Genomic DNA, 26,347 nt, shown 5'->3' with positions numbered 1-26,347 from the left:
AGATAAGAATGTAGCTGTTGGTATTACAAAAGCTCAACTTCAATATAACTGTTCAACAAAAACATACTAAAAAATATTGACTTGTTGTCTTCCTTTTTTTTTTTTTTTAACTTAAAGTAATTTTCTTTTGTTGTGCTATATGTAGAATAAAAAAATATCAGAAGTTAGAAAAAAATAAGCTCCCACGATTATTTTTTTGCTTATCCTATTAATCACTTTGTATTTTTGACAGTAGAATACAGGACTTTGCGTTTTTTCTTTGGGTTACCTCCAGAGAGGTAAAAGAACTCAGAAGTTTTCTTCATATGAGCTGACCAGAGCAGATAGTTTATGGTGGGAACACACTGCAATGGCAATTGCAGCAACAACCGTTTTCCCCAAATAAAGAAATTTTGTTATGGCTGCCATTGTTTTCATGCCAAATTCATAGCAACAATTACTACTGTCATCATCATTCCATGCTGCAGAAATTAAAATACTGGAAGAATGGTAAAGAAAGAGAACAGTAGGAGATATTGAGTTCAAAAAGCCAAACCAAAACTCCTGTAATTGTGCATTAGCCTTACCTGGGAAATTCCACCCTATAATATCTGTGATGCAAACACCTCCCTATTTAAATAGCAAAATAGAAAAAATATTAGAAAAATAAATAATAATAGAAAAAATATGAATATATTTTTTTCAGAACTACAACTGCAGACTAGTTTCTATTTTATAGGTAAAATAAATAATATATAATCATTTTAAATCTGGAGGTGGAGTGGGGAGGATGTAGGACACCAAGTTAATTTTGAAAGCTGGGTTCACTATTAAAGGTGTAGAATTCTACTGATAAAAAAGTTCTGCCTAGAACAGAAGTTCTGGCAACATCCTGAAGAACAAATATAAATAGTATTCTATCATTACATATTAGGAGAATCCTTTATTTTTAAGAACTGACAGAATGACTTACATAAAATCCTCTCTCTCAGAATCTTGTCTTTAGTCTTGGTCAATAAGGAACACTAAAGAAGCGGGAAATGGATTTGGAAAAATTCCACAAAATATTCCTTAAACGGTGCATGCTTTAAGGATTTCCTGGGCCATTAACTGCATCCAAATCATTGTTTTTAATGACTACTGATACTACCTATCCTGCATTTAATTTGTCTAATTTGTCTTTAAAATCTTGGCTTCTAAAACCGGCGGTAGCAATAAGTCCCACAAGTTCATTAGGTGCCACATTAAATAGTATTCATATTTGCTCTCTTCCAACTTCTGCTGTTTTCACTGTATACTCCTCATTCCTTTGTTGCAATAGTGAATAAACATTGTCTATTCACTTTAGTTGTGCTTGTATGTGCTCATGATCTCTGTACAGTTGCCCACTTAATTTTTCCTAAATCATTTGTGGATAGGTGTGGCAAGTTGTTATTCTGGCAGGTAAGAAGATTTTCCTTCATTATGTGTTAGGATATGGATTTGTCAGTAAGAAAAGACATATTATGCCTTTATATATATATATATATATAATATAAATATATATTAAATGACATATTATGCCTTAGGCTTATATATATATCTATATAAGCCAAAAGCTCCCCAACTCCTCAGCTGTGGGAGAAACATGAAGTTCAGTGATTTTGTCATTGTTTCCATTTCATGTAGTCTAGAAGAAACTGTGCTATGTTTTAATTATAACAATTACCAAAAGCAAAAATAAATGTAAAAAAAATGGCACCAGCTATTCATTAGACTGAAACATTTAAATAAACAAAACTAAGAATTCCTAAAACCTGTATAAACACTGTCACTTTCAGTCTGCATCCACTCCTGAAAGACACTGTTTTTCCACTGTCTTCTTTTACCTGCCAAGTAGTAAATACAGTTGTCTGCTTCTAAGAAATTTCTCCCTTTTTCTCCCTCTTTTTTATTTTTTTTTAATGTTTTATTGCTCTATCACACTGATTTTCTCTATGATGTTGAGAGCTCCATGTAACTGTCTGTCCTTTCATCCTGGTTTTCTCACATAGCTAACACTTCAAAGGATTCAGATTAGAAACATTTTACTATCCACACATGAAGAGAAATTTCTGTATAAAAATATGAAATGTGCATCTTTCAGAAACAGAAGATAGGTCTCTCTTGTTTTGTCCCAGTGGTCTCGGTGTTAATCAGTGTTCAGTTAGTAGGGTAGCTTCCTAAAACATTATGGTTAGACTGCTAAATACCAAAATTTAGGGCTGGAATCCACTGGAAAAGATTGGCCTTCAGGAAGGATTTGCCTTGCATTCTGTTCTACTTTCTACATATTTCTACACACTTCATAGTTAAATGTCAATGCAGAAAAAGTGGAAGCAGGGCTGATGAAAAACACCATAAATTTAGGTCTTGCTGTTGAGCTGCTAACCCTCTGCTGCAAGCAGTAGAATGGAGCAATGGTCCGTGCTGCCCACAGCCCATCAGCCCTGGCCAGTCCTGAGCCCCTGGCTTCATTGTGGCTCAGCTTGAGGTAAGGACTAAAACGTATTCTCTCACCCTGCATTCACTATGTTTTGTGACTGTTCCTCTTGGCATTACGACAATGAGGAGTCTATTATTCTCTATGACTATTGTGAGAACATTGTCCTCCATTTAGATGACAGAGCTGTCTTCCTGTGACCATACCAATCCCTTTAAGGCCTGAAGGAAGAATTTTCTGTAAATCTGGGAACAACAGAAGACATAAGAAGACATAAAATCCAATATATTCAGAGAATGTACAGGAAAAAAGAGTACCTATCCAAGTCATGGGCTGCCAGCTTCTGCAGGAGGATACCATGGGAGACAGTGTCAAGGGCTTTGCTAAAGTCTAGGTAGACTGCATCAATAGCCTTTCCCTCATCCACCAGACAGGTCACTAGATCATAGAAGGAGATCAGGTTGGTCAAGCAGGACCTGCTCTTCGTGAACCCATGCTTACTAGGCCTGATCTCCCAGTTGTCCTGCACATGCCATGTGATCTTCCTCAAGACAGTCTGCTCCATATCCTTCCCTGGCACCGAGGTCAGGCTAACAGGCCTGTAGTTCCCCAGATCCTCCTTACAACCTTTCTTGTAGATGGCATTCACATTGGCAAGCCTCTAGTCTCCTGGGACCTCACCAGTCAACAAGGAGTGCTGGTAGATAATGGAAAGCAGCTCGGTTATCACCTCTGCCAGTTCCCTCAGCACTCTCAGGTGAATCTCATCTGGCCCCATGGAGTCAGTCTAGTTGGAGTACTAGGTCTCTGACTGTTTCCTCCTGAATTGTGGAGGGTTTAGTCTGCTCCCCAGCCGAGACTATCAGGTCAGAGAGTGGAGTACCCTGAGAATAGCTGGTCTGACCTTTAAAGACAGACATAAAGAAGGCATTCAGAACCTCTGCCTTTTCCTTATCCTCAGTGGTCACATTCCCAGCCTCATACAGTAAGGAATGAAGATTCTCCTTAGTCCTCCTCTTACTGTTGATATATTTGTAAAAGAGTTTCTTGTTCCTTTTTACCCCAGTGGCCAGGTTGAGTTCAAGCTGGGCTTTTGCCTTTCTGATTTTCTCTCTGCACACCTTAACAATTTATTGTATTCTTTCTGAGTTGCCCGTCTCTTCTTCCAAAGGAGGTAGATTCTCTTTTTCTCCTGGAGCTTCAAGAATAGCTCCCTATTCATCCATACTGATCTTCTTCTCCACCAGTTCATTTTGCGGCTCAGGGGGACAGCCTGCTCCTGTGCCTTTAAGACTTCCTTCTTGAAGAGCGACCAGCAGTCTTGGACCCTTTTACTCTCTAAGACTGAATTCCAGGGGACTCCCCCCAGTAGTTTCCTGAACAATTCAAAGTCTGCCCTCTGGCAGTCCAAGGTAGCAGTTTTGCTGCTCCCCCTCCTGGCTCCACCAAGAATCAAGAACTCTACCATTTCATGGTCACTCTGTCCAAGACAGCCCCTGACCTCCACATCTTCCACCAGACCTTTTCTGTTTGTGAACAGCAGATCTAGATGTTCCATTCAATGGATTAAGAACTGGTTGGCTGGTCACAGCTAAAGGGTAGTAATGAATAGTTCTATATCTGAATGAAGGCAGTTACAAGTGGTGTTCCCCAAGGACCAGTCTTGGGACTGGTGTTCTTCAACATCTTTATCAGTGACATAGACGATGGAACTGAGTGCATCCTTGGTGTTTGACATCATCACCACTAAGATGATCAGAGGGATGGAGCACCTCTCCTACGAAGAAAGGTTGAGAGAATTGGGCTTGTTTAGCTTGGAGAGAAGGCGACTCTGGGGAGACCTCACTGTGGCCTTCTAGTACTTGAAGGGAGCATATAAACAGGAGGGAGAATGCCTGTTTACATGGGTTGATAGTGATAGGACAAGGAGAAATGGTTTTAAACTGAGACAGGGGAGGTTTAGGTTAGATATTAGGAGGAAGTTTTTTCACAGAGGGTGGTGACACACTGGAACAAGTTGCCCAAGGAAGTTGTGGATGCTCCATCCCTGGAGGCATTCAAGACCAGGCTAAATGGGGCTTTGAGGAGCCTGGTCTAGTGATTGGCAATCCTGCCCACGGCAGGAGTTGCAACTGGATGATCATTGTGGTCCTTTTCAACCCAGGCCACTCTATGATTTTATGAATATATATAAAGTAGCACTTTGAAAGAGGTTGTGCATTGTGAAGGAGTGGTATATGGTTGGGCCAACACAGTAACAATCATCTCTGAAGAGTGTGTCTTCAGAGACTTGGCAAAACGGACAAAAGGCATTTTACTAACAACCATATAATAATACAGAAAATGACTTTGTATTTCCCTTTGGATAAAGTGTGTGTTAGGGAAGTAATATTTATTTTTTTAGAGAGTAACAGATACTAATGATAAATGCAGCTGTTCATGTCCCAAATTCTTATTTATATTTAAAGCAGGTTGTTTCCTTTTTTTGTTTGTTTTTCTTCTGTATTTTGAATAATTTTAATTCAAAGACTACTTAAAATAGGGAACTATAGAAAAACCAAATTCATTCCTTAGTTCATTTTCCTGTGCTTAGAAATAACTGATGAAAGCACAACAAAAAGATATATGAAGAGATTGCAATGGGGAAGATGTTTTCCTAAAACTCAAAAGCACTATATAATAATATGAAAGTACCTGCAATTTATGAAATGTGTAATAAGAGGCCAATACTCCACAGTCAGGCAGCATTTACATATATTTACAGTGTTTACTTCTTGATGATATTGTAGACTAAATAAAGAACATTCAATGCTGTAAACAAATTTTAACCAAACCCATATTTATTTTTGCTTTAGATTTTGAGGCCTAAAACTCATTTTAATCTAAGTGATATTTGTTGTTATCACCAGTCAAATCAGATTTGATTTTCTTGTTACAAATATAACCTTATCTTTCTCAGACGGTTGTATGTAAATTAAAGAATGAAGATACATTTAAAGCTCTTGGGCCAAACTGGAGGAATTTTAAACAGACAAACACAAAGTATCTTGAGAATCCTCTAGGTTGCTTCTTTGTATTTTTACCATTTTCAAAGAGTTTGAACTTGCCACAGTTCAGTCTGTAATTAAAAGACTAAAATTTCATTCAGTAGTTCAGAGAGAAAATTTAATTCATATGCAAACAGTTAAGAGAGATTTCACTAAATTATTTGTTGTGGTTTAAAGTAAAGTAAAACAAAAGCTGCATGCACAAGCAAAGCAAAACAAGAATTCATTTGTTACTTCCCATCAGCAGGCAGATGTTCAGCCAGTCTCAGGAAAGCAGGGCTCATCTTGCATCATGCTTCCTTGGGAAGATGTTTAATCAATGGATATACAGATAGTACATGTACATATATGTGTATATATATATCCAGGAGCTTGGCTAATATAATTCATATTGGAGGAAATGAGAGAAAGTCACTCACCCTATCCTGGGCTCGCAAGATGAACTCCTGATGGAGCAGATCTCCAGAGAGAGATCCTTCCCCACTGGCAGTCAGCTCTTAAATGGGTCTAGGAGAGGTGGAGCCAGGCTCCACCCCTTCCTGCAGCACAGGAGAATTGCCTTCACCTGTGCTCCCATGGCTGACTCATTGCTCACCTCAGGTGATCAATCAAAGGTTCAGGCCATGATTCAGCAGCCCCATACAGAAGACAAATGCCATTATTTCAAACATCCCTTACTCTTTCTTTGCCTCAAATTTTACAGTTCAGTATGATGCCATATGGTATGAGACATCCCTTTGGTCAGTCTGGGTCAGTTGTCCTAGTTCTGTTCCCTTCTAGTCCTTGTACATGTCCAAGGCCCTCACTGGCAAGGCAGCATAAGAAGCTAAAGCGTCCTTGGTTTGTGCAGCACTGCTCAGCAACAAATAAAACACTGGTGTGTTGTCATCATTATTTTCATCAAAAAATTCAAAACTCAGCATCATATAAGTCTCTACAAAGAGAATATCCCAGTCCAAACCATGACACTTATTCAAGTTATCATGTATAAAGTTCTTAAAATGAATTGCCAACATAATTTTTTCCTATTAAAATAAACCTCTGGGAACTTAGGCTGTTGAAACTTTCTGTGTTATGATCAGTAATGTCTTGACTACAAAGTGTATGCAGTTTAACTTTGATTTCATTTAATTTCCAAAGTGTCTCTAGGAAAGAGTTTCTTCCAATTATCTAAAAGACAAAAATGGCAAATAAAGCACTGAGGGAGATGTTTCACTGAGAAGGGTTTGGCTTTGAATCATCTCTGCACTTCATTACCCTCCAATCAAGCAATCAAATTTCTTCACCTCTGGAATTCACATTCTACTGATTATAATTTATGTACTTTAATTGGTTACACTGTAATTTCTTGATAGATCCTTATGAACAAAAGGACTGTTACTGATGGCTCATTCACAATTTTAGTCTCTTTTTTGTAGTTGGCTAACAGATTCCCTCCAGATTTCTCTATCATCACCTACACAGCTCTCCCACTGGCTATAAAATACTGCAGCAGCTTGTAGGTAATTGATCAGACAAGTGAACTGTAAAATATTCATTTTCTACTTCAACAGCTAGATAAATCTCTTGGGAAGTGGATGAAAATATTGCTTATGCACATCAGGGTCGGTGTAGTAATAGCAAGGTTGCTGATAAGCAGGGGTCTGCTACAGAGTTAATTCTGTTCCACACCAGAGATGGGAGAGCGTGCAGTCTCCCTTTGCCTGAAGCTAAGAGACTCATTATACACAGAACCCAAGGCATCAACACCAATGCACCACTCATTGTGCTTCAGGGATGGTGCTTCCTGTTTTAATTAATCAGGTTCATCTCAGTGTAACATGCCAAAGAGCAAATTAACACTTAGTTACAGTAAGCATCATGCTAAACACCAAAATATTAATAAACAGGAAAGCAGGAACGAAAAAGGAATGACAGAAGAGGGAAAGTAGAGATGAATCCTGACTGTTTTTTTTATCATCAGTAATCTTTACAATCTCACTTTGTATTTATTTATTTTTTTTTTTTAGCTCCAAGTTTTCAGACAGCTGTCAAGCAGCTTTAATTGAAAGCATTTAAAAGAAAACTGCATAAAGATTTGTACAGCAACAGCAAAAGATAGCAAGTTCTTTTCATCTTTATCTTGCTGGGTTGCCATAGTAAGAGAATCTGCAGGGAATTAACAATAGCTTTGTTTCTGACTAATGTTAAATGTGCATTAGGTAACCTTCCTCAAGCCCAAATTGTACTAACCATAAAACACATGCAATCTCTTCACCTAATTTCTTGTCGCATTTGAAAGAAAATCAAAGCTTTAATTATTGGATGATTAACAGTAATTTTTCCCCCAGTGGTTTGTTTTTGGGGCAGCAGAGAACACATATTCCTTCTTAGTGTCCTTGGAGTGTGGTGTCAGTCAGCTTAAGACAAGAAATAAAACGTAGTTGATACTGTGTATGCAAAAGTACTACTGTGTATGAGCACCTAGAGAAGACAAATGGAATAGCACAATTTTGCTGTGGAAAAGTAAATGTATTATAGGTCTCCAAGCCTCCATTGTTGAGATGCTGGGAAGACTTATGCCTTTCTTGGTTCAGAATACTTATTTACTTTAAGGAGAGAAGACAAGTCTGTGTATCTTTCCATAATGGCTAAATTTGTGTGATTTAAATTCCATACATAATTATTCATACATAATCATATTTTTGAGGCGAAACTCCCAGATTAGGATCAGTGCCACTGTAAAAGAATGCTATGGCATCCAAGGACTGTCTTAGATATTGTCTTATGACTTGAAAACACACATTTTCTGAAATCTGGGAAATATATTCCATCACCACTATAGTCAAGGCAGGCTGCAGACACTGGGACTCAGAATTCATTTTTTTAAAATGCATTTATATATTTTTGATGTACTTAAAGTAAAATACTTCATTAATAAACATTCTGGAAATAATATTATGGGTTTCTACTATATTATGTACAGATTGTTGCATTGCATATTTTTCTGAAAAAGATTGATGAAGATGAAAATACATTTTTATAATGAGGAAAGTATTCAAAACAAAGAAGCAGTAGAAAATCATACAAAGAAAAGAATCACTAATGAATATAAATACTGCAAACAGTACATAGTTCTCCTTCATGTGTCTAAGCACCATAAAACCTTCTATTTTAGGTCTTCCTAAATTCTCACTTAGTTAAAAAGATAATTAGAAGAAAAAGAAAAAAAAAAAAAGTTATTTTTGTAATGAGGTGATAATAAAGTGTACCATGAAAATCAAGTGCATGTTTAATAACTGTATGTAACCTTTGCTCTTTGAGTGCTGGTTGTGGTGATGGCAGTGTGTTTAAGAGAAATAGATGGATCAGGAGCTGTCTTTTCTAACTAGGATTGAAATTACATTATCTCCTCTACTATATTTTGAAGTAAACAACACTAATCTTTTATTTGCCTTTTTCCTTTCCCCTTTCCTTTGTTTTTGTTTATCCTTTTCCCTTTCCCCTTTGCCTTTTCTCCTTTCCCCTTTTTCCTTTCCCCTTTCCCCTTTCCCTCTTCCTCTTCCCTTCTCTCTCCAAATTTCTATGCATACCTATAAAAAATTAGTTTTGGTAAGTTCTATGTAATTTTATTATAAGCCACTCCCTTTTGGAAAAAAGGAATTTCTTTGTTTTCAGAGCTGACCTTTACACATTTTTTTTTTTTTTTTTTCCAGATAGCTACTGAAATCAGTACATCAGCCTGAGACCAGTACATAAGCATATACTCCATACACTCTGCTTTTCAGATTTCAGACAGTATTAAGGGCATCTGCTTTCTATGCGGTGCTTGAAGGACCAACTATCCTTTATGGGTCAGAGCTACTAGGAAACATTCAAGCACTAGTGAGCCTTAATCACCTTGGGTCCTTTTCAATCACCTTTATGTTGAGCTTGTCTCTCTTTTTTCTAATTATATGACACAGAAAATGTATTTAGTCTTCACTTTGATTTTTTTTTTTTTTTTAATAATAAATACATTTTTTTTCTGAGAAGCATGAAGAGGACACTGAGCTATGCTCTTGAAGGGATGTCCAAATGTTCATCACTGTCCCCCAGGCTCAAGGACTTTTGCAGGGTAGTGTTTGTGGGCTGAAAAAATAATTGAATTTGAATAAAAAGACAAAGTTTGTGGAGGTTTTGTCTGTTTTCTCTCTGTTGAGAGAAAACAAAGATAAAGAGGAAAAACTAAGAGGGAAGATGGCTGAAAGAAAAGAGAAAACAGAAAGAAAAGCATGCATAAAACAGTTCTGTTCTCTTTCCTCTTTCTTTGTCTCTTAATTGGAGGAGTTCATTGATTTCTTTCTTCAACTTATTAGCTCCTTATTTAGCTACTTCCATGCTTTTATTAGAAAAATATTCATGCACGTGTGAATCTGCTTCCAAACTCTACTGTTCCAGTCTGAGCACCTTGGAAGTTACAGCAGCCTAAGCTCAAGAAAGTTAAGGAAAATTGGCATAGTCCTTAGAGAAGTTAATCTAACAGGCACCCAGGGGTGAATTTATTCCATGGTTTGAGGTGCAATAAATTACAAATGGATTTTTTTGAAAGGAGGAAGAAAAATAATGACAGTTCTGTATAGAAGCAATTGTCCATGAAGAAAGAGACTAGTATCCATGTGATATTCGTATTCTGGGGACTTCAGACACAGACCACATATATCCCAGAAAATACCCTAATTCACAAGCCATATTCTGGGCTGGCTGGAATGGAAGCAATATTCCTGAAGCAAAGCTGTATTGCAACACTTACAACTAGCAAATTGGAGAATTGTATGTTCTGTTCCATGTCTGAAAGTCTGTTTTTTTTTTGTTTTGTTTTGTTTTGTTTTGTTTTGTTTTGTTTTGTTTTTTGTATCTTACATTTCACAGTTGCTGGAGAGAAGAATGTATTTCCATGAATAGGCAACTTTATGTGCAATACAGATATAGTCTCAGAGGAAGAAATGTTGTATTTGCTGCTTAATGGATAAGTGCTCTAAGCTGAAGACCATTATAGATGATGATCTGCAAGTCCCAGAACCCATGTTGTTCAAGGAAACACAGAAATAGAGGTTACAATTCCTTTCCTTGAATAAGTATTGTGCTTTTCTCTGCACAAGTAATGGTGAATTTAAATTTAACATTATTTTCTGTAGGGTATTATATATAACAAGAGACTAAATATCTACAGCAATATTTCAATTGGAAATAATCTTAAAAAACAACCAATAATGAATATGAATCTGCATATACTATGTATACTTCTACAAGGAGAAGGAACAAAGCGCCCTACTGCTTTTCATTTTCTCTGAACTCTTCACCTGCTGGCAGAACTTGGCAATTCTTAGTCTCTTTATGCTCTGACTATTTTATCTGCAACCAGTGTAGTTCTTCCAGGCATTAACAATAGTTATTAGATAATTGATTTAACTGCTGATAAACCTTTTCCTTCTGTTGTGCAAATGCAATGTGTCAAATTTCTCCTCAGAGCTGAAATGGAAGGCTCTAAGCAAAACAGTCCTTTTGTTCAGTTAATCATCTACCTGCCTTTCCAGAAAGGACTCTAGTCTTCTTTCATCAACAATATTTCTAAAGTCATTTTCATCATTTATGTTTTCTACATGTTATGTGTAATATACATGTTATACTGAATAGCTATAGTCAATGCTTTTGAAGTCAAAAAGTTAAATTACTCCGATCACTGCCATGAATCTAGACAATTTAGAAAGATACCACTTCCAACTTCATTCACCTGCTTTTCCACGCAACTCTCCCAAGTACTATGTATACATATAAGCTGTGATATGCATGAATATTGCATTCTGGGAGAAAGAAGCAAGATGACTAAAGACAGTAAAAAGATAGCATTTCTGAACTACTACACATTGCTTACTCAGGTATTGTTACATCTGCACCAATTTAATTCAAATTTGATACATTGATTTTTATTTCTTTCCACAAAAAAACATTTTTCTTATCACAAAATTTTCACAGTTACATAGAAAGTAAGAACTAGGATGCAGATCCCTACTCAAAGGCTTTTTTAAGATGTTTTAACAGTTCACACAGTAATTGCTAGTGCAAATGGGCTATTTGAAGACCAAAAGGAGGAAGAAAGAATGTTCCCTTTTGTACCAACCATTCTGCAGAAGGCAGCTTATACACAGTATAAGGATGAGCCTGAACAAAGAGCTACCAGCAATGTACTATGAGGAAATGAAAAAAATACTTTTATTGTTGCTCAATGAAGAAGAGAAACAGTGCTGTATGAAGTTACAGATTTGAAAGAGCCCAGAGAGAATAGTAAGAATGATATTTGGTGTTTTAAAGAGTTCCACTTAAATTTAAAACAGCATAAATTATTCCCTTTTTCTTGTTTACCTTAGGGAAAAAGGGTTGAAAATTTTAGCTGAGGGTAAGTCGTGAGCAATTTTCATTTCAAGGGTTTCATAAAAATAGTAAAACTGCAAACAATAAGCATAAATTCTTCTTTCCCAATGAGAGCAACTACTTCCTTTAGAAACTTCGTTCTGGGATTTGTGCTTACAAAATTTTGCAGAAACTCATATACACTCAGAAATTTTTTGCAATTTATAGCATTGGAATCAGAGGACTTTGTTGCCTTGAGAGTGGAGAAAAATAAAGGAAAGGATAGACATTCCACACATTAAAATAAAGTTGCCCTCATATGTAACACTGTGTAAATCTACCTTTAATGTCTGTTCCAAAAATAATTCAATTTACTTATCCTTGAGAATAAGTGTTAATGATAGATGATTGATGTTTCTTAATTTAACCAGTCCATCTCTCTAGTTAAATTTCTATTTTACTTCAGAGAAAGAATGCCAAAATATCCATACATTGGAAGCAGTGCCTGATAGGAGTTAAGAAGAACTGTCTAAATGCTCATGACCTCAACAACAACAACAACAACAACAACAAAACAAAACACACAAAAAAATCTCTGTTCAAAGCTTCTCTGCTTGACTGAACTCTTGGATTGTGGATATTCAAGCACACCTTGAAACTGAGACCCTTTTAGCATGTACTGTTTCAGTACTGAAGCAACAAGAGGCCTTAACTAGATGAAGACAGTGTACTAGACTCTGACAGTAGCAAATTATGGTTCCAATCCCAAAGAGGATATTCCTCTCATGAATAACAATTGGTAAATCAAATGAGAAAGTATGAGTGGGAAGTACAGACAACACAGAAGCAGTGAAGACATATTCTATCTCTCCTGCTGCAGTAACAGTTCTTGGTAGGAGGAATTGCATTTTTTTTTTTTCTCTATAGAATTGAACTAAAATGATTCTTTGGAGTAATGGAGAGATATGAAGACTTTGGACTGAGGTGATCTAATTAAAAACATCACCTGAAAGACATTAAAAAGAAATCTCTCTGCAAGATTTGTTGCTTGCAATGAGCAAGGCAGTATCATTAATTCAGAATATCCTAGAGTGCTAATACTTTCTAGAAGGCAACAAAAGTAAGACTTGAAAAAAAAGTTAGCATGCCAGTTTATCTTTTAAACGGATATTCTGAAGACATTATTTCATTCTGCAGTCAATATGGCAAGAGTTCACATATCTCCAATGAATTTTTCGATTATGCAAGAAGTTATGCTAAATTAGATAAAATTAATGAAAGCAGATCCAGGTTTCAGACATCCAATTAGATATCTCAAGCATCCAAATAGAAATCTAATGCTGACATTCATGCAAATCCTTCATTGTCTCTCAGTGTCATACAAAAGAACAAGTGTCAGGGAAATCAGTGATCTTTCCCAGTGTTTGTCAAATTAAATACATGTATAGTAATGCATAAAACTAACATTTGAAAAACCCCTTTGAATTACAATAATTATAGCTGCAATCTGAAATGTTCTTAGTTTGGTAACATTATAGAAATAAAAACATTTTTTATGTTCCTACTGAGTCTTTCAATGGAAAACTACTATTAGCAGTTAATTTGCAATTAAGAGCTAATAAATTATTAGTTTTCTTCTCTGACAACATGCTGGGTTTTTTTGTTGTTGTTGGGTTTTTTATTATTATTATTATTATTATTTCTTAGTGAAATACATACCCTTCGGGATTCAGACACCTTTCTGATAATGAGGAGTTTTCTCCCTGCAACATTTCAACCTTCTCATTGTAAAATCTGACTCCTATTAGAACCAGCTTTTTTAGCTCTGCAGATTCTTCTTCTCCAATTAAAGCTTCCTGTCGAGTAGGCCAGATTCCTTGAAGAGGGAAATGTTAAAAGTCAGTGGATTATGGAACATCACAAAGCACAGAAAAGACTAAAAATGGTTCCTAAAGGCTTATAAATTAAAATACTTTCTTTTATAATAATTGGTTGTGATTTTAGTTGAATACTCTGTAAAGCAATACCACAAAGAAGTCATTGTGAAAGGTTTGAGCAGCAAAAATAAAGGAAAGATTTTAAATAGGAAAAAAATAAAATAAAAAGAGGGAAAAATCTAACTTGGACAAATTTAGTATAATACTTTCATGGGAAGATAATACAAATATATATTCAATAGAAAGAAAGTTCCTAGTAGGCAGACATGCTGGAAGAGATTTAGAGATTATATGGATCACAAATTAGATATGAGATTGTAATGTATGATAAGGAAAAGGACACAAAAATCAATTTTTGTCTGCAATGGCATTGTTCTTTGGAGTAACAAAATGATACAAGTGCTGGCTTGACCCTATCACAGCTCAGATTTGGTGCTGATTTCCATGAAAGAAGGATTTGTTTCTCCAAGTGCCTAATCCACACAAAATTCTCTGAAATCATTAAGAGTCCATGGAAGAACTTCTGAAATCTTTGCATGACTGTTATGGAACACCTGTTATCAGAAAGATATGATATGTTGCAAATAAGATGTGAAGAAACATGCAGAATTACAAAAACACTAAGAATGGGTGTATATAGTATGATTACAGAGATACAGCAGTTTAATAGCAAAGGAATCTGTCAAGAGAAAAACAACAGATTTCTGACTACAAAGAGGAAAAATAGGATGAAATTCTGACTGCAGAGTACAATCAGTGATGGAACAATTTCATTAGAAGGAGAGTTTGAGGCATTTGCACGCTGAAACTTAATAAAACGTAATTCCCTGGAGGAAATAAGTACAAATTGACTGGAAGGTGGCCTTGTTACAGTTTCACTATCAGTAAATACAATGTTCTAAAGTTCCTTCTTCCTTGTATCCAGTAATGCTTTCTTTTGTCCCAGCAGCTAAGTAGGGATTCAGGTGTGGCTATCAAACAAAAACATGTTCTTATGTGAGTGTTAAAACGGCATATGTAAGAAATCTGCTGAAGTTGTAAATTGCAGTTTCTAGTGTGAATTTGCAATGACTATGAGTGCAACCACAGCACAAAATAATTTTTGAGCTTTTGCTTCTAAACAAGAGTGAAAAATCTGAAGCTAAAGGTATCAGATTGTTCACTTTTCCCCTTTAAAGTGAATTGTGTGCTAGCTGGAGTTACCTACTTGACAACCTTTAGGTAAGAAGGGCCCTTTATATGGTGAGGAAGTTAGAGAGTAAAAAGGTTTCATTAAAAGAGTAATTTTTGTGAATTTTTTTTCTCTCAAAACAGCTGTGAATGTCTTAGTAAGTGTCTTAGTCTTCCGTAAAAATTGCTTAGAAGCAACCTGTTGTGGGTTTTGTGTGTATGTGCATATTTGTTTTTTTTAAACTACCTGCACAACTCAGCTCACTGTGTGGTAATCTTCTACCACAGCACAAGTTTAGTAACATTATTTCAACATTTGAGGAAAGCATAGGGATATCAGATCATTTATGTACACTTCTACTGCTTTTCTTTTTCCTACATTTTTTTTAATAATTCTTTTTTTTTTCCTTTTGCACTCAAATGTGTTAATGATTTCTCCTTTTATAGCGCAAAATTAAATACTTAATAAGCTGAATATGTTTCAACTTAATTTCTCTAATTGCCACCTCCAATATACTTTTTATTAGCCTCTCTGTGGAAAAGACTACACAGCATTTCTAAAATTGTGATAAAACACTGGAAAATCTGCTTCTTTGTACTGTTTTTCATAGTCTTACTAGTAATGATTTCTCATTTTTTAGTGACTGAGAAATGTGTATTACAGAAAAGTAGCAATAAAAATATAGAGCTTATTTGTCAGGTACATGATTCCCAAAATGCTGGCGCTCTTCGTATGGAGTTTAACATCAGCATCATCAAGTACCTTTTGAATGGCAATTTTTCTTGAGTAAATCTCAAGTGCTCAGCAGAAGAAATCAATATCTTTGTCCTCATTTTGCAGCTAGGGAGTAGAGGATATGAATTAAGATCTTTCAGAAAGCCAATGTCAGAGCTAGGAATCATGGTCAAAGTGATGGTTTATTTGAATCCTGTTTTAACACACACTTTTTTTACAGAAATACAAGGATCACTTCAATAGGAATGCCTCATATTTTTTATTTTTATATATTTTTATTTTGTTGGCTCACATCATCAGTGGAGTATGTTGGTAGTATGGCAGTAGAAGCTGAACCTTTCCATTGATATTCTACTACATGCCATGTGGCAGATGGCACCAGAGAGGCAAACTGATAGAGTGGCTTCTGTCATAGAAGAGCACAAGAAGCAAAGGTGTGGGATTTAATTCCTGTATGTAGAAGGAAAAAAAAAAAAAAGCATCCACTGACTTTCATCGACTTTGGAGAATGATTAGGGAGACTAAACAGTGGATATGAACAGAATGAGGTTGTGAATGGTGTGTTTCAGCACTCGTGATAGCAATAGTGGGTCAACTCTGCTGGTGCAGATTCTTACAAGAGTGGCATGCAGGCTTTTGTTCATGGCTGGAGAAAATAGATGGCTGTGACTATGTTGAAAAACAGTGTTTTGTAGCTGAGAATTTGCTCTATGAAATAGTGTTATTGTGCTCTTTGTATCTATTGTAGTTTCCACAGAAATAAATAGGAGACATTAGTTTCGAAACAATGTATATTGTTTCCATTCTGAAATTTCTCATTCAGTGGAGTACTTTGCCTCAAAAATAAGAATATACAGTAGAAAACAACAAAAGAGCAATAAAAAACATCTTCTGGGAAGCTGAGGGCATTAATGTATAACAAAATATTAGTGAAAATGTCATGATATTTATAGCTCAAAAAATGAATGCTACACATGAATCATATCTCTCAGGACAAATGGAAAGATACTCCAGACTGTGCTCATTATTTGCAGGACTGTTATACAAGTCTAGAAGTTAACCTGAGAAGGAAGTTGTTCAGAAAAATCAGGATTTTGTATTTTTTTGGGAAGAATATTGTGTAATCTCAAAAGTGAAACAGCACGCTATGCAAACAAATTAAGGGAGAAAGTTAACACTATCGCTATTTTGAAACAAAAAGTAAAGAATAACTGCAGGTAGCACAAGTAGACTATTTTTTAATGGTCACTTCATGTATGCAGTTTATAAAAGTCTCTCTAACAAACTTAGAGATGTGAGAAAATATTTCTCTCAATGATTGACTCATCTAGCCAGTAACAAGTATCTGATGATTCTTGGTTGTTTTGGTTCCAGTTGTTGTGGCAATAAAATGGATTAACCAAAGTCTAAAATAAAACAGTATTCTTGAATTTATTTTAGAGAAATAACACAATAGAGGTACAATAGAAATTCATGACTGGGAAGTACTGAATGATAACTTTAAAATCTGGAATGTAAGGGAAAAATTCATGATACTGATTAAAGACCTCATTAGATCTCCATTATGAGAAATAAGAGAAAAAAACTTTTTATTTCTCTAGAGACAGCTTTAGCAACATGAAATGAACAAAAAAAGCTTAGTATCTAATCATTTGTGTCTCTTTCCCTTATAAGCACACACAGTGAATTAGATTGCATCTTATATAGTAAAAGACATTAGCTAAATCACAGCAAATACTTAACTATTCATAGTTCGATTTTAACAAAACATATGGCTGAATGAACTTGCATTTCTGTGCCAGTAGAGAACACACTGTAATCCTCCATTCACTAAATAAATGTTTTTATTGAAAAATTACAGGTTAGGATTAAAGATAAACCTTCAGATTATACTTCTAATGACTTCTGAGTCTGGTTCTTTAATTTGGAATCTATAGATCTGCTTAACACACCACGTGATTTATAGCCTGATAATAAACTTTTTTTTTTCCCCTCTGCATTTAAGGAACAGAGTAATTCCTTAAGTGATGAGAACAGTAAAAGTTGTTGCAGTATTTAGAAAACTGCAGAATAATGGTGCTTTTTGACCCCGAATAAAATGTCTGCAATAAGTTCTTAACTGGACATACATTTCCTATTTCATCACACCTATTTTGTTTCTACAGCTACAGCTCTTCAGTACTCACTTCAGTAAGATTGAATTATTATCAAAATTTAGATTGATACTTACTGAAATAGGAAAAAATGAATCTAATTTATCAGTTTTTAAGGAAAAAGACCTGCATAACAAAATAAAATTTATATTTTTCCATATAAACATTAAAAAACAAACAAACAAAACAAAAACAAAAACAAAAACAAAAACCCTTCCTCTCTGCATATTTAATTTTGGACACTTGTGTTATCTTTCTTGAATTACAAATAACAGTAAACTTAATGATGCTCTGTTAAACATATGCAAGGTTTCATTCAATAAAATGAAAAATATTACTCTTCAATATAAATATGTTTCTTATTTTCTGTCTTTTCCTTTCTATTCATACTTTCTATTCATACTTTACAGTGAAGTAGCAGAAAGCAGCTGTGACAATAATAGGTCATATACACTTCTGAGAGTGATTGGCTTAAGAGAAATTTAGAATAGCTTTGAGTAGGCTAATGTGAAGAAACCTGTTGCTCTCACTGACCTTTAAGAATTACAGTCCAAGATAAAACATTAAGAAAATTATAAATATCCCATTAGCGATTGTTAACGTTAAGTAGTCTTGATTGTATTTTTATTATTGTAATACTTTTTGTTATTACTGATTTTCTGTGACAAAGAACTCTATGCTTTTGTTCATTGTATATGAAAAAGAGTTCACTCTTTCAACTTTATATTCTTTCACTTAGAAATTGAGTGCCTCTTTATTCCTGTATTATATTAGGAAAAAAAGCCTTTTCAATTTAATATCATTTATGACTTATGCATTTAAATTTATTCATGTTTATTGCTTCTGCTTTTGTCTTTTGAATGCAGGACTTCTGGTCTTTCCCGTCTTTTAAACTATGTGTTGTTGCTGTGGTTTTTGTTTTTGTTTTATTCTGACCGCACCTGTTGCATCCTCTTTAAAAATAATATTTTACTATGGATAGTATCCTGGATTGATGCAAATAAACCTTTATATCCCCATTCCATCACCATTTTGCTTGTTACATTACTTTTTGTGTTTTCAACAGCACATTAACTGTGACCTCTGCTGAGATATCCTGTAGGATGGTCAGTGTTCCATTGGTTACTTTAGATACAGTTAATTTAGAAAGTTGCACTGCACAGTGCTTTTTTTTCAGATAGCCCCTGCAGCATGATCAGCACTGATACATTTTTCTGTGGTTACTCATTCATCTAGCTCATTTTCTTTTTCTTCTCGTTCCTCCTACCTAAATGAAAGAATATTTTTTTCACATGGTTTTCATATTTAAAAGTTTAATTGCCCTTTTTTCCACTAATAAGAATATATGAAGTCAAAATGAAGATGTTCAATTTTATATATATTTCCATGACTAAGGTTGCCTGTATTATTCTAAAATTCCTTTTCTTTCTGTGGCTAATTTTTGATCCTACCAAATATATATATAAATATGTCCAATACTTGCCATGCCTTCCTTTCCATTCCTGAGTAATCCAAATTTATTATTTCCCTTGTTTTACATTTTTGTTTTTTTAACCTTTTTAGGTTAATGGACAAAGCATTTTTTCCTTTTTAAAATATGAAAAACTTAAGACTTTTATACTGTGAAATACCTCATTTGTTATATTTTTAATGATTTATCTCAGATCAGTTTCTAAAAATAAAGAAAAAACATAATCATCTCCAACTTCCCAAAGATTATTTAAATATTTGAGGCATTGTTTTTTTCTTTTTTTACAGAATAGTGAATACTTAAAGGGAAAAGTCCCCTGTAGCACGTAGGGCTTTGGTATCAAAATACTGTTATATATCAGAAAACATTTTTTATAGCAATCTTTCAAAAAAAAAAAAAATTGAGTGAAAATTAATGAAAAAAAAGAAAAAAAGTCTAATTTTTCACTAGTATTCTTATTTTCCCTCATTACTTTGTCAGGATTCAGCAGATATGGTGATTCTACTGCATTCTTATTCTAAATGTATTTTCATAGCATCTAGGTATTCTTTCTTTGTTTTTTTTTCCTTCAAAATTCATTTTTACCCTTCCAACTTCCCCCTTATCTCGTTGCACTTGATGTCTTTGATTACCAGTTTTCCTATGGTCAGTTGTCCTAAATCCAGATTATTTGATGTTAGAACTGTCCTTAACTCTTGTTTTCTCAGAAGACACTGTACATGTATAGTCATTCAAAGGAATTAGAAGTTTTACATATTTGTATGGCTTTGAAGGATATGCCTCACTTTCAAACTGGGCTTAATCAGTAACCAGAAATGAACAAAAGGGAACTTCAGAAAGCATCTACATTCATGATGTAGAACTCTTTTCCTAATGCCCCCAAAATATAATAGTAACATAATGTCCTTCCAAATAGATAATTTCTGTCAACTCTTATCTTCTGAAAAGCCTAACCAAAATCACTGTAACATAAATAAAAAGATATTATTTCATATGCTAAATCTCACATTCCATCTTTCTACGATACATATAAAAGAGATATTTTTAAAATGCACGATCATGGAATAGATGAAAAAAATATATTACAGCTCAGCAGGCATGCACTTACCATAGAGGATGTAAACCGAAATAAATAGCAACTGCAAGAATTAATCAAGATTATATCCTGAGATTATTGATGGCCTACTTACAAGTTCAAGAAGTTTCAAAACCACACGTAGGCTGACAAGTATAAACAAACTATATATATATATATATATTTTATATATATATATAAATATATATATATATTTGACCCACATTCAGTGTAACAGGAGACAAGTAATCATACAGTTCTTAAAACTTGAGCCAAAATTTTCTAGCCCAAAACTAGTGAACAGTGTATATATTTTGACACCAGTCAAGAAGTAATACTTCTAATACTCTAACAGGATATGTTTATATGTGTTAAGTGTTCTGCAGCACCTTTGGTAACTATTTTGGATCTTACATGTTTTTACCGTTTTACAGTAATGGTGCTCTTTTCAGTTTTTACTTCATCTACCATTCTCCTATTTCATTATGTACACAACAGTAGTTTAACTCCTGTTGCTCTCATTCCAGCACCTAGAAAAGTAGCCAACTGATATGAAGCATTGCTTAATTGTGTAGTCCTCTCTGACACTAGCTATAACTTGTTAATTTGCCCCAGTGAAGGGCTGCCTATTTACAGAGCGTTTATGTCTTGGAAAGGGGACAGAATTAAAGATAACTAGCTCTTTAAAAGGTGCGACTGTGAACTACAACAATCCTGGTTAAGCTAATGGCTTCCCTAATGAAGCACTTTTGTTATTGAAAGTTGTTATTGAAACCACTCTTTGTTGTTTTTTGTTTGTTTGTTTGTTTGTTTTTGGTAAGTGTTAGCAATAATTACTGTAACAGTTTCTTTGTCTGAGATCTCTAGAAATTCCTATACAACTATCAGCCTTATTTCTCCTTTCCAATGTTAAGAGTGCAAAGGATTATTTTTTGCCTTAGTATCCAAAATCAGCAGAGGAAGGTATAAAATCTGGACAAAATATATTTTAGAAAAATTTAAAGACTTATAAAAAAAAAAAACTGCTCCAGTTTAACCTTAGCTGCAGAGTTGTTTCTTTATCCTATTTATTTTTCTATGTACTCAAATGTTCTAGATTTCTCTGAGCACTTCTGAAGGAGATCTTTTCATAACATGATAAAAAATAGAAGAACCTAATGTTAATAGGTTGCTCTGAAAGTAATGCTTCTAATTTATGGAAACTAAGACAAAGAGCACAATAACACCGTTTCATAGAGCACATTCTCAGCTACTAAACATTACACTATTTTTCAAAATATTTACCACCATTAGCTATGCATTTTCACCAGCCATTTTCACCAGCCATGAACAAGAGTTTGCATTCCATGCTTATAAAAATCAACATGGTTGTCTAGAGCATGGTTTGTTTTTCTTGTCTATCGCCACTGCTGAAATGCACTGTCCACTGTCTCATTGTGCTCACAGCCACCGTTTGGTCTCCGTAATCATTCTTCAAGGTCGTTGAAAGTCAATGGATGCAATTTTTTTCACATAAAGGAATTCAGTGATACATCTTTTCTTCATACACACTCCCATGTCAGGTGCCATTTTGTCAGACTGCCCCTATGCTGCTGCCTGTCATAGGACAACAAAATATAATGGGATATTCATGGGAAGGTTCAACAACTACTGCCATACCACCAGCATCTGCCTTTGATGTCAAGTGCCTGTATAATAAAATTGCAGGCATTACTTTCAGAGCAGCTCTTGTAAAACAAATATTAACTATTGTAATCTCATACTGGGCATGAGCAGTTCCCTTTCCATTCAGTAACTGCCTCGTTTTCTTTTCTTTTTTTTTTTTTACAACATCCCTGTCCTGAGCTCCCACACATGTTTTTATTTAATCATACCCAAACCTTTCATCACCTCAGAATAACCTTACTCCAAAGGAAATCTGCATAGTTATCATTATTTCTGTCACTTCACATCCAGCTGTCCAGTGCACTCATTACAACTTGCTTCTTCTTGTACAACTGTATGCATTCTGCTTCATTGCAGCTGACTTGTCAAATTATCAGAAGACTTTAATTATGAGAAGAATCTTGATTTTATGGGCCCAGTTGTACAGTTAGAACAGGATTATATGTCATTGAGAGGCTGTAAAATGGGATTGAATGTGACAGACATTGTTCATCGTACATAGGTGAACAGACTCTGAACGCACGCAAGAGCAATGACATTATCTATATATCAATATCTTAATATATCTTAATATATATCAATATAAGTTGGAATTAATGTTGTATATTGACATTATTAGTACAGGTACCAAAGTGAAAAATGGGAAACAGATAACAGAAGGAGGGAAATTAAGAAAAATAATCTGATATTCAATGCCCACCATAGTGACAATATTTAAAATACGCTTTAAAAAAAAATAAAAATAGCTTTTCTGAATTTATATTCTAACAGCTAACTTTTTCCCCACTCCTAAAATCTTTCTATAGTCAAATGTGATTGTCTGAATAAAAACTGAGCCAAATTTTTACAGTTTCAGCTTAGTATTATGTAGAGAATAATTTATAGTTCATAATAAATTTATGTCTTTCTCAGGGGGGCTTTGATTCAAAAAACGCACTGTTTCATGAATGTCATCAGTTGCATTTTAGACGCTAGATCCTGCAACCAGTTCTGGAGGTGACATGGAGTTGCAGAAAGCTGAATGTGTGGCCACAGGAATCAGAAAGGGAACCTGGAACCCTGGGCTTTCAATGCAGATTTTAGTATGAATCTTGGTTACTTTTCTTTAGAAGGCATGGCCAGATTGTTCTAGCAGCAGGTATACCCAGATTTACTTATTTATTTATTTAATGTTTCTGTCACATATGCATCTATCCAGGATGCCAATTCGACATCAAGAAATGACCATTACGTAGGAGAAAAAAATAAAAAAAAATAAAAAAAAAAGTACATTTTCATCTTGTACTCATAAATACTTCAATAAGTCTGTTAAATTATTAAGCAGTGACACTCATTGACGCTGGAAATGTTGAGCAGCAAGTTATGATAATATGTTTAGAGGACCTGAATTGAGCACCTGCTGCACTTTGCAATGGAAGGCTCTATACATCAATTTTCAATCATTTTGTTGTTTCTGCATGGGAATAACCATATTAACCATAACCTTGTAGTCTTCCCTATGCCTCCAACTTACATATTCTTGTGACATATTCATATGAGATAGACTGTATCTTTTTTTTGCCAAAAGAAACTGTTGCAGGAGATTAGAAATGTTAATAGCTGAATGTCCACAAGCTTCAGAAATCTCCCTTGCAGCACACATTTCTAAATGCCTGGATCCCGCTTTTCTGTGGTACTAATGGCCTGTAATTCTGATCAAAGTCAGTGGGAAGTCAGCTACAGTGTGTGAAAATGAGGTCACAGGAATATAAAGCTGAGCATGGAAAGGCTCCCAAATGGCAGGAAACTAGGCACTTGGATCTTAAAATGAGATAACTAAAACCAAAACGGAGATTTAAATGCACACAAAATATTGACAACTGAGCCTCTCTATTTCATAGCTTTTAGATACTGGTGTATACAACTCTAGCTCTAATTCTGAAACAAGAAAAAATCATATGCTGGATTTTTGGAAGCCCAGTATGGTGACTTCTAGCTGCAGGACCTTTCATTACCCTGAGCTTGGGCTTGCAAATCACTGGAAGAGGGAAAATTCTCATAGCCATTTGACAGAGATAGCTGCATGCTCAAATGGCAAAATTGTGTAGATAAACAAATCTATCTGCTGGCTTGCAAAACATGATAACAAACATATAAAAGGCTGTCTGAACATGGTAACTTCATTTATTTATTTTTATTATTGTTTATTTATTTATTTATTTATTTATTTATTTTCCTCTAAGATAATAGAAGGACAGTTTTCACAGATATATGAAATTGCTTACAGGTCCCTCAAGATCAGATTTTCTACCTGATACTTCCAATTAAACTGGTTATTCCTGTCTGAAAAGCAAATGACAAGAAATGCAGTGTTTAATATAATGGGCATACTAACTTACTGTTAAATACTAAGGCAAACAGCTAGCAACGACAAGAATTATACCATACCTGCTGGGGAATTAAATTGTTTTAATCCATAGTGACAAAACCATTCTATGGGTTTCAGGCAGCGAAATACCAAATGAACAGCCTGAAATTAAGAATGGCAGTGAACAGGGCTGCTCACTGACTTTGGGAAAAGGTTGCAGTACAGGAATTTTTAAACCATGAGACAGTGGTAGTAGGAGTGGAAGAGAGTATTAGGTCTGTGTGACAGACTTTAAAGAATAAAAAAAAAGACTAGGATGCATTTTTGTTAGTACATATCTGAATTAATTACTGAAATCTTTAAATGAAAGACAGAATTCCAACTAAGTGAAAACAAAGGGTTTTACTCTTAGAAATTCTGGATCCTGACTTAAAGGACACCAATGTATCTACTGATAGATCTGCTGAAGTCAGAACTCAGAAGCACAACTTCAGATGACAGAAGTAGATGCTTCTGTACTTACGCTTGGAAATTACAAGTATTTCCAGCTGGAGTATCCCCTGTCAGTTTTCCCTTACTGTCTGACATGAAAAACAATAGAATCCCATATCAGTTGACTGACCAAACTCTAGTTATTGTATATGAATACTCTCCAAAGTACAATACAAAATTAATGAAATTGCAAAATCAGAGTCCACCATATAAAGAAAGGATCTGATTTCTTTTCCTGCCTTACATTGTGATTATGAAGGTATAATCCAGCCAATTTCAGTGCAACATCTCCTGATTTATAAGAGTGTCAGAATTGTGCCCCAAATCTCCATGATATAACGACAGAATAAAGTCTGCTAAGTGTTTTAGTGCCAAGACAGGTCACTGAAATTGCGATTATTTCTAATTGACATTTAGACAGGCTGTAACATTCTTTATGTGCCTCTGAGAGGCAGCTCAGAAGGGTGTGAATGTCTTTTCTATCAAGCAGCGCATTGACAAAAACATGAAGAATGTATTTTCATACTGCTCAATATGAATGGGAACAAGTGTACACCTATGGGAAATGACTCTTGGAATGTAATTTTTCTTATTCACATAAATGATCACTCTATTATATTTCACTCTAACATAAAAAGCTGCTCTAGCTAATGGTACATCCTATCAGACACTCTCTTAACAAAAACATGAATGTTTTGCCCTCTCTCCACAGTGAACTATCAAGTTACGAATCACACATATCTCCCTGGCAGTTCACGTCAACATTTACATAACAGAAGTGTTTCTTCATAACAATGTAATCCTTTTTAGATTATGCTTCTAAATCTGTAAAAAGGAAATGTTAAAAAGATTCCACTTTTCCATTGGCACCTGAATGCCCCTGAGTCTTCTAAATATGTTCTAGTGCCTCTTCTGAGAAGTAAGAAAATTTTATTTTCATTTCATCAGTCATTTATTTGCAATATCTCTGGTTACCAAATATGTTTTTGTGTTTATTCAATGTATTCTGCCCCTTGGGGAAAAAAATTGGCTTTCTTATCATGTTGCTTAGAATGAATTTCTTGTTTATAATACCACTTTTCAGGTATCATTCTGAATAATTTCTTTCTCTGAAGAAAATAATAATTTGTTTTTTTTTTTTTTTTCTAATCTTGTCATTTCAAAATTTAAGCATGTATTCAGTGAAAACATTAAGGAAATTGTCAATTTATCTGAAGTAAAAAGGAGAGAGTACAAGAGTAGTTTGTGTATGTACACAAATAATTTGGACTCCATGTTCTTCCCATAACAATAAAAACTTCATATAGATAAAGGGAACAGAAGAGAAGGATCTGCATAATCCATGGGAAGGTGGAACAAGTCCTATGTATGTTCTGTAGATCTCTCAGAAAGGGATAAAGTAGTTATTCTTCCCTTTAAAAAGGAAGGTGATCTGCAGAACTGCA

The sequence above is a fragment of the Meleagris gallopavo genome, chromosome 6, assembly GCF_905368555.1.
Source record: "Meleagris gallopavo chromosome 6, MGAL_WU_HG_1.1, whole genome shotgun sequence".
NCBI lineage: Eukaryota > Metazoa > Chordata > Aves > Galliformes > Phasianidae > Meleagris > Meleagris gallopavo.
The sequence above is the reverse complement of the archived record's forward strand: the minus strand, read 5'-3'. Positions refer to the sequence as shown.